This window comes from Uranotaenia lowii, chromosome 3 (assembly GCF_029784155.1).
Source record: "Uranotaenia lowii strain MFRU-FL chromosome 3, ASM2978415v1, whole genome shotgun sequence".
Lineage (NCBI taxonomy): Eukaryota > Metazoa > Arthropoda > Insecta > Diptera > Culicidae > Uranotaenia > Uranotaenia lowii.
This window is the reverse complement of record NC_073693.1, coordinates 228,635,559-228,644,011: the sequence shown is the minus strand read 5'-3', so window position 1 is coordinate 228,644,011 and position 8,453 is coordinate 228,635,559.

Below are 8,453 nucleotides of genomic sequence, written 5' to 3'. Positions count from 1 at the left end.
CAACCAACATGGAGTTAATCAATTTGATGCTTAATAGCTTTTTTATGATCAGATAAATGGATGATTAGTTTTATAATGATTGAATAAGAGCTTTATAAAAAGCTAATATTTGACGTTTCTCTCTCAAACCAACCAATTACATGCTTAGGATGGGCTCCTCATATTTGAGTTGTTAATCATTAGTCCAGTTAATGAGGACAGACTTCGTCGAGTCGAATTTCGCTATCTGACGCCATCTTGAAATCCCAGATGGTGGCATCCGCTCAACTTTAAATGCTGTAAATGACAAAAAGTCGTATTAAGCCACCACTATATGGGTATTCGGTGAAAGGGCTAAACTAGAAGACGTCGAATTTTTCCTTTCTACCGCTATCTTGAAATCACAGGTGGCGGCATCCGCTGAACTTTATAATGCTGTTAATCACTGGAAATCAAATGAAACTCTCACAATATAAGTATTAAGAAAAATAGTTAAACTAGTGGAAGTCGAATTTAGCTATCTGACGCCATCTTGAAATCTGAGATGGCGGCTTCCACTGAACATCAAAATACTGTTAATCACTGAAAATCACATGGAATTCCCACAATATGGTCATTGGTTGATATGGCTTAATCAGTTTAGGTAGAATTTCTCTATCAGACGCCATCTCCAAATCCAAGATGGCGACTTTCACAGAACCTTATAATGCTGTCATTAACTAAAAGTCGCATAAAACCCACACAATATGGGAATTGACTGAAAGGCTATACTAGAAAAAGTCAAATTTCTTTATCAGACACAATTTCGAAATCCAAAATGGCGGTTTCCACTGAACTTTAAAATGCTGTTAATCACTGAAAATCGCATGAAACTCCCACAGTATCGGGTATTGGGTGAAAGGGCTTCACAATTAGAAGCCGAATTTAGTTATCCGACGCCATCTTGAAAGCCAAATTTCGCTGTCAGACGTCATCTTGAAATACAAGATGGCGGTTTTCGCTTAGCTTTAAAATGCTGTTTATCGCTAAAAACCGCATGAAATGCCCACAATATTATTATTGGGTTTAAGGGTAAAACCAGTAAACATTGAATCCCTTTTTTTGACTTCATCTTGAACTTCAAGATGGCGGCTCCAACTGAATTTTAAAATTCTGAAAATGACTAAAAATTGCACAAAAGCTACCCAGCTAACATGAAATCGTAATAGAAATGATAATCCAAATCAAATATTAAGACATTTTCAATAACTATCGTAAACACGTTGGTATTGAGTGATTTTCTATCATTCATTTACGACAAGCTTTGCCCAAAAGTGGTTGAGTCGGATAGCAGCTCAGCCAATTCGTAAATATGTTTCCAAAACGTTGGGAATATGCTAATTCTACATTTACGATTTGAGTGAGCTGATTTACGATAAATGGGCGGTCCTTCAATTGACACTCTCTCCGGTCTCTTCCTTTGACCGGTTCGTAAAAAAAAAATCTCACCTATAGAGCTATAGCTTGGACTTTATCAACTAATGAATTGGCATCGTGGTAAGCTACCGGACTGCGAATTCGGAGGACTGGAGTTCAACTCTCGGTCGAGGAAATTTTTTTTTCGTTTATTTTTCTTTTTGTTGGAAAATCGAAACGTTGGAATCTTGTCATTGTAGATATATCGCCTCCACTTTTGTAGCTATATGCTATTTTGGTAAGTTTAATAAATCTTTTTATCTGGTATACTTGTTTGAATAATTCTGTTGTTCCTGCGTTATACCTTCATAAATGTTTGCTGGGTATACAATATTGATGTTGCGTGTGGACTGTATGCTCAGTGTGAGCGCTTGGCAAAACGACCACTGGTGTGGCACATTTGTCCGCCCCCTTCGTGGGATTGGACCTCAAAGGGACAACCACGCATGATTGTCCCACCAGTGGAGGCAGGTTGACATAACGCTGCCTAGGGGCCAAGGCTCGGGGGGATCTCGGTCGCCTGGTTGACCGAGATCCAAACTCTTTCGAATGTGGGCTCTGAAAAGAGCCGATTGATTGTGGAATCGGAGCAAGAGCAGGTGCGAAGCGAAAGAGAACTCAAATGTTTTACTGCTGTCGATGATTCATCTTTATTTCTCTTGAAACTATTTCCACTTAACTTTCACTTTTACTGATTTATTTTCTCCTCCGGTGGTCTTGATGCAGCCCACTGCTGGCTGGCTCTCTTTCTTAGCCGCTCTCGGCTCTCTTGGGACGATGTTGCTCGCACGACGGTTGGATCAAAACTTACCCGACAGGATTTTTTTTTTCTGGGGATTTTCAACCAATAGGCTGATTCATCCCTAGACCCGACAGGAGCGCAACCGCTTGTTTTTATAGCGTTCGCTACTCGGGCGTCGAGCATTGTATTTTCTCCGTTCTCGATGTTTCTCCCATTCTTCAGTCCGCTTGGTGGACTGAACAATTGATATTGGGTGAAAAGGCTAAACCATGATAAAATCAAGATATGGTGGTCTCACTTTGGCAAAAAGTAGACGAGGGTTGGATGCGGAGGAGGGGGCGAAACGCAGCCGAAATTTGACAGCTGGCTGTTTGGATGGCTGCTGGCTGGCTGGAATGCCAGGTGCTCTGATTTTTTGTAAAACACGAAGTTTTGCCAATTATCAAGATATTGCTTAGACAAAGATTTCGCCTTGATTTTTGCAAATATAATTTATAGTATCGAAACAAAATCTTCCGGCTGAGCTCCGGGCTGGTAAGCAAAGCTGGAAGAGGTTGGACCTATAAACGACGGTGTCAGCTTTGTCGGTAGCGGTGAGTAACATTAATTTTGCATTATTAATGACAAATGTATGCTTATTCAACACTTTTTTTTTTCAAGAGCTATCTAGAAGCAGCAGAAAGTCATCGAATCGGATGGTAACATGGCAAGACGTTACATTTAATCGTCCGAGAAGCGGCTGACCCTCCTGCAGGAACATCCGATCTTCATCGAGATGAAAGAGCTGCTTCAGGAGGACCCCCGTCTGTTGCCATCGCTGCTCCAGAAGATCCAATCGAGTAATCCGGATCTGAAGGGTAGCATTTGGGAAAACCAGATGAAGTTTTTGGCACTTTCGAACGAGGGAACCGATGAGCTGAAATAGGAAAATAGGCACAACTTTAGGCGCCTGAGCAGCATGACGATAAGTCCGATGAGTGGGTTGGGGAATCAGCTGGATCCACTGCCGACTGTTGATTGTCCGGAATGGATTGAGCCCCTGAAGGATTCCTGCAGGTGATGCTGTCCAATTGCTAGTCATCCTCGAGTGCAGCAAAGCTCTAGCTCAGCGCTGCTCGTGGGTGGTGGTGAAGGTAGATTAACTGAATATGTTAATATTAAAAAAGGCTTAAGCAGTATTTACATGGTGCAACAGTTATTTGAAAATAAAATTTCGAATCATAAAATCGTTTATCATTTAACCATGAACATTATCAATAGCGGCATTTATAGCATTATTTTAGCAGAACCGTTTTATTTTTATTTTCATCGAACACTTTTCGATTGGAGGGAAACAAAATAGCTCTTTGGATAAAGTAACAAGAATAAGGGGCATGCAACATCCGGTTTAGGGTTTTGGTTGTTTGTTCAACCCTTTAAGATCCTTTCTATCATAACGGTCAATGAAAAGTTTTTCCCTCTCGGAACATACGGAAAGACCGAACTGTATTGTAATTTAATTAAAAAAGGTGTTAAGAATACAAATTAATTCATTGAATACACTCATATCATTGCTTTATTTCCGAAAACTCAATTTAAATATAATATAATGAACTAAACCCCAGTACGGTACTAAATCTTTTGATCTTTCGTTTACGATTAGCTTGTGCACATACACACACTTTTTGCCATCTGATTTTTTATCTCTTACACCTGGCATCCCTGGACTCCTTTTTTCGTAAACACTACAGCTGTCAAAACTTTTTTCAATATGGCTGAAAGGCGATTTGGCATATGAGATCACCATCCTAGATGCATCATGGGCTAAACTAGAAGAACCAGACCCTGTTTGTTTTTGGCAACACGCCCGAACATTTTGGATTGCCAAAATTGAATGTTGCCAAAATCGACCGATTTATTTTCGCAACTTTGTTTTTGCTTAGTACTACATCAAAACTACTATTTTTAGACTATTTACGATCATTTTTAGTCATTTTTTTTTTTTCATGTTTATGATACATTTAACACTTTTCTTGTTTTGGTAATAGTTTTTATTGTTTTGCCATATTTGCTATTTTTGCCATTCTGTTATGTCTATCATCAGTCCTATTCAAGCGAAAATTATAAGGTAATGTTGTTTCAGTTAACCTTCCGATTTAGGCACATGTGCCAAAATCGGATGTTGCCAAAATCGAATGTTGCCAAAATCGAATGTTGTCAAAATAGAATGTTGCTAAAATCGAATGTTGCCAAAAACGAACGAGGTCTGTATTGTTGTTGTTTAATACAGCATTTCAGAGTAAAGCGAAAAGAGAAATTCGTCTTCAACTTGTTTAGCAGTTTTTATTTACATCGTTAATCGAAAGCCACCATCTTGGATTTTGAGATGGCGTCAGATAGTGTAATTCCAATTCTACTCGTTTAGTCCTTTCATCTTATATCCCGTATTGTGGACGTTCAGTGATTTGCAGCTTCGGAAAGAGAAGCGAAAGCCTCCATATCGGATTTTCAGATGGCGCTTGATAGCGAAATTCACCATCTTCTAGTTATTCCTTCCACCCAATACTCATATTGAGTGAATACATTTGATTGTCAGTGATTAAAATCGTTTTAATGTTCAGTGGATGCCACCATCTTGGATCTCAAGATGGCGTCTGATAGCGAAATTTGTCATCTTCTAGTTGATCCTTTTTTAATAAAACCCATATTGTAGGAGTTCCAAGCGGTTTTTATTGATTCACAGCATTTTAAAGTTCAGCGGAAGCCGCCATCTTGGAGTTCAAGATGTCTTCGGAAATGAAAATATCGATTTCTTCTTGTTTAGCCCTTTCACCCAATATCCATATAATGGCGGTTTAATGTGATTTTTTGTCATTTTCAGCATTTAAAGTTCAGCAAAAGCAGCCATCTTAGATTTCAAGATGGCATCAGATAGTAAAATTTGACTTCTACTCGTTTAGCCCTTTCACCCAATACCAATATTGTTGGGGTTTAATGCGGTTTTAAGTCATTTACAAAATTTTAAAGTCCAGCGGAAGCTGTCATCTTGGATTTTAGGATGTCAGATAACGAAATTCGACTTCTACTGGTTGATCTCTTTCATCTAATACCAATATTGTAAGAGTTTTATGCGATTTTCAGTTAATAACAATATTTTCATGGTAGAGTGGTTGCGCTGGCTGAAATAGAAGCGGCAACCAAAAACATGAAATCCAACAAAGCACCTGGGATCGATTGCATCCCTGCTGAAATGCTGAAAGCCGACCCTGCCCTATCAGCACAAATGTTGCACCGTCTTTTCGCTGACATCTAGGATACTGCAACATTCCCGGCCGACTGGAAGCAGGTTATCCTCGTAAAGGTCCCGAAGAAAGGAGACCTGACAGAGTGCGGTAACTGGCGAGGCATAAGGTTGATCTGTACAACCCTCAAAGTACTCTGCAAAGTGATCCTGAACAGGATCCAGGAGAAAATCGACGCTACACTCCGACGGCAACAAGCTGGATTCCGATCCGGACGATCATGTGTGGACCACATCACAACGCTACGAATCATACTGGAACAAATCAACGAATTCCAGGACTCTCTTCTGCTAGTGTTCGTTGATTTCGAAAAAGCATTCGGCCGACTTAACCCTAAAGACATCTGGGCGGCTCTAAGGCGACGAGGGGTCCCAGAGAAACTAGTCCATCTCATCGAAGCACAATACGAGGCTTTTTCGTGCAAGGTCTTGCACGACGGTATCTTGTCCGAACCAATCCCGGTAACTGCTGGAGTGAGACAAGGATGTATTCTATCACCGCTACTTTTTCTAATCGTAATGGATGAAATTCTGATTGGATCGATTGACTGTGCACCGAACCGAGGATTGCCGTGGAATCCTTCAACAATGGAGCAACTGAACGACCTTGACCTGGCTGACGATATTGTTTTGCTCGCCCAAACACAACCAGCAAACACAAAGAGCAAACTCGACGACCTCACCGAAAGTTCCAAGGCAGCAGGTCTCAAAGTCAATGTCGGAAAGACCAAGTCGATGGAGATCAACACAGGAAATCCCTCCAGTTTCATGGTAGGGTAGGGGTACCCTCCTCCGTCGTATCCGTCTTATTCGTCTTAATTCATGAATGCATGTTTTAGAGCCGAAAAATAACTTTCCACTTTAATGGGCTACTTCACATGATAAACTTACGCCTGTGAATTTATTTTCTATCACAAATTTGTCACTTTTAAAACTATTTTTTGAGATATTTGATTTTGAAATCTCGAAGTGAAATTAATTTTTGGCACACTCCGCTATATTGAAAGACGAACTTAGTGATCCCCCCAACGTGTTTCTTTGTTTTAACGCTTCTTGTCAATGCATATAACAATCAAAATCATCAAATTCAACAGAAAAGTGTTGAAATAAAATTAGAAAAATGATTTCAAACTAATCTGAACTATATAAATTTGTCAATATTCGATTGAAATCGAATCGCTCGGCCCCCATAATTCGTCGTAATTTTGCGACAGGAATAGGAAACCGTTTTGCAAGATTTGGAATTAGACCGGTTCATTTTTACTATTTTTTGCTGACCACAGTCGGACTCATAGAGAATGAACATAATTGATTTCTAAGTAATCACAACACAATAAAGTAATTTTGATGCTAGGAACTAGATGCGCTGGGAGATAAGTGCAAAAAGTCTTTTTATATTAATAAATTACTTCAATGTATTCAGCATCGCATGGTTTTAAATGAACATAGAATTGATGGCTTTTTTAAGCTAAGTGGTTGGCGTTTTACAAATTATTTACTACCAGTACCGTGCATAATTTAAAAGACGTTTGAGTGCACGCAACAATATCTCCAACTTTACACATTTCTAACGTTCAACTCCAATGACATTGTTTCTTCATAATTTTATATTTTAAGATTTGATTATTTTCGGTTCGATTATTTGATGACACTAAACCTCTCTCAAGTATTTAAAACTCTCTCAGTGAACATTCTGTAGAGCAAAGCGTTTAGTCGTATGTAAGATATTGCAGTTTGAATGAAACAAGTTGAAAAAGTCTAATTTTCATATAATTGATGTATATTAGATACATTAGATATATTAGATACATCAATTATATGAAAATTAGACTTTTTCAATTTGTTTCATTCAAACTGCAATATCTTACATACGACCAAACGTTTTGCTCTACAGAATGTTCACTGAGAGATCCTTGAAAACTTAAACCTAAACTTCTCCAGTTTTTAGAAATTCTCTCAATGGGAATCATTAACTACTCGAGGAAAAAAAATTAATTCCTGGACTGATAACCTCGATTTCTATTGAATTTTGACGATGCATGGAAAATCGATGCAAAAAACTCCCGTTGAAGTTCAAAATGACAAGAGAATTCAGATGAATGAATAATTTAAACTTTGAAATAAGAGTTCACGAGTCTCTGGTTTGGATCTCAATACAAGTTTGGATAAAAAAAATTTGAAGATATGATTTTTTGTACATAAAGTCGTTCACAATAAAACAAAATCGAACCCCTTTTTATGCTGATTCCTACCATATAAGTTTTAAAACTTGACTCATGTTTGCTTCATATTTTATAAATTCTCAGTGAATTTTCAACAAAAGATGTTTTGTCATTTTTGACATATTACAGTTTGAATGAAAAAGTCGAAAAGTATTATCGCTCGTAAAAAACCTCGAATAGATGAGCTGCACCAGTCTAATGCGCATTACACGCATCAACGTGGTGTTGCTTTGTTTCGATATCCTTCGCCAGGGTTCCCACATGTATAAGAATACACATGTTGACAAAACGCAAATGTGATTCTGCCTCTCCTTCAATGTCTTACTATTCAGTCTCATCACGTAGAAAAACATATAGTTCTATTAAAAATGTTGATGTTCTTTAAATATGGGTAGTTTCTGTGTAAAATTGTGCATTGTAATTTGTGTTAAATGTTTGAATGAATGTTATGAAATTTTATCTTACAGACAAATCCTGGATCATGGCAGCCCTGTCCGTTGGAGAGTGTGTTGGTAGAAAATACATTTGCAGGGTGGATTCAATTTGTAAGATCTAATATTGTGCTGCCTGCAATTGCCTTAGCCAAGCAATGATACCTAGCTACAATAACGTCGTAAACATTATTATAATCAATTTCATTGACTTGAATGTCATATGCTGAATCTGGAATGCAAAAAAAATTAAACTCTACCTCGGCCAATCTCTGGGAAAAAATTGTGAACGTCTTAAAAAAAGCTGCAAATGAACTTCCAGAAAATTATCTCCAGCGCTGCTG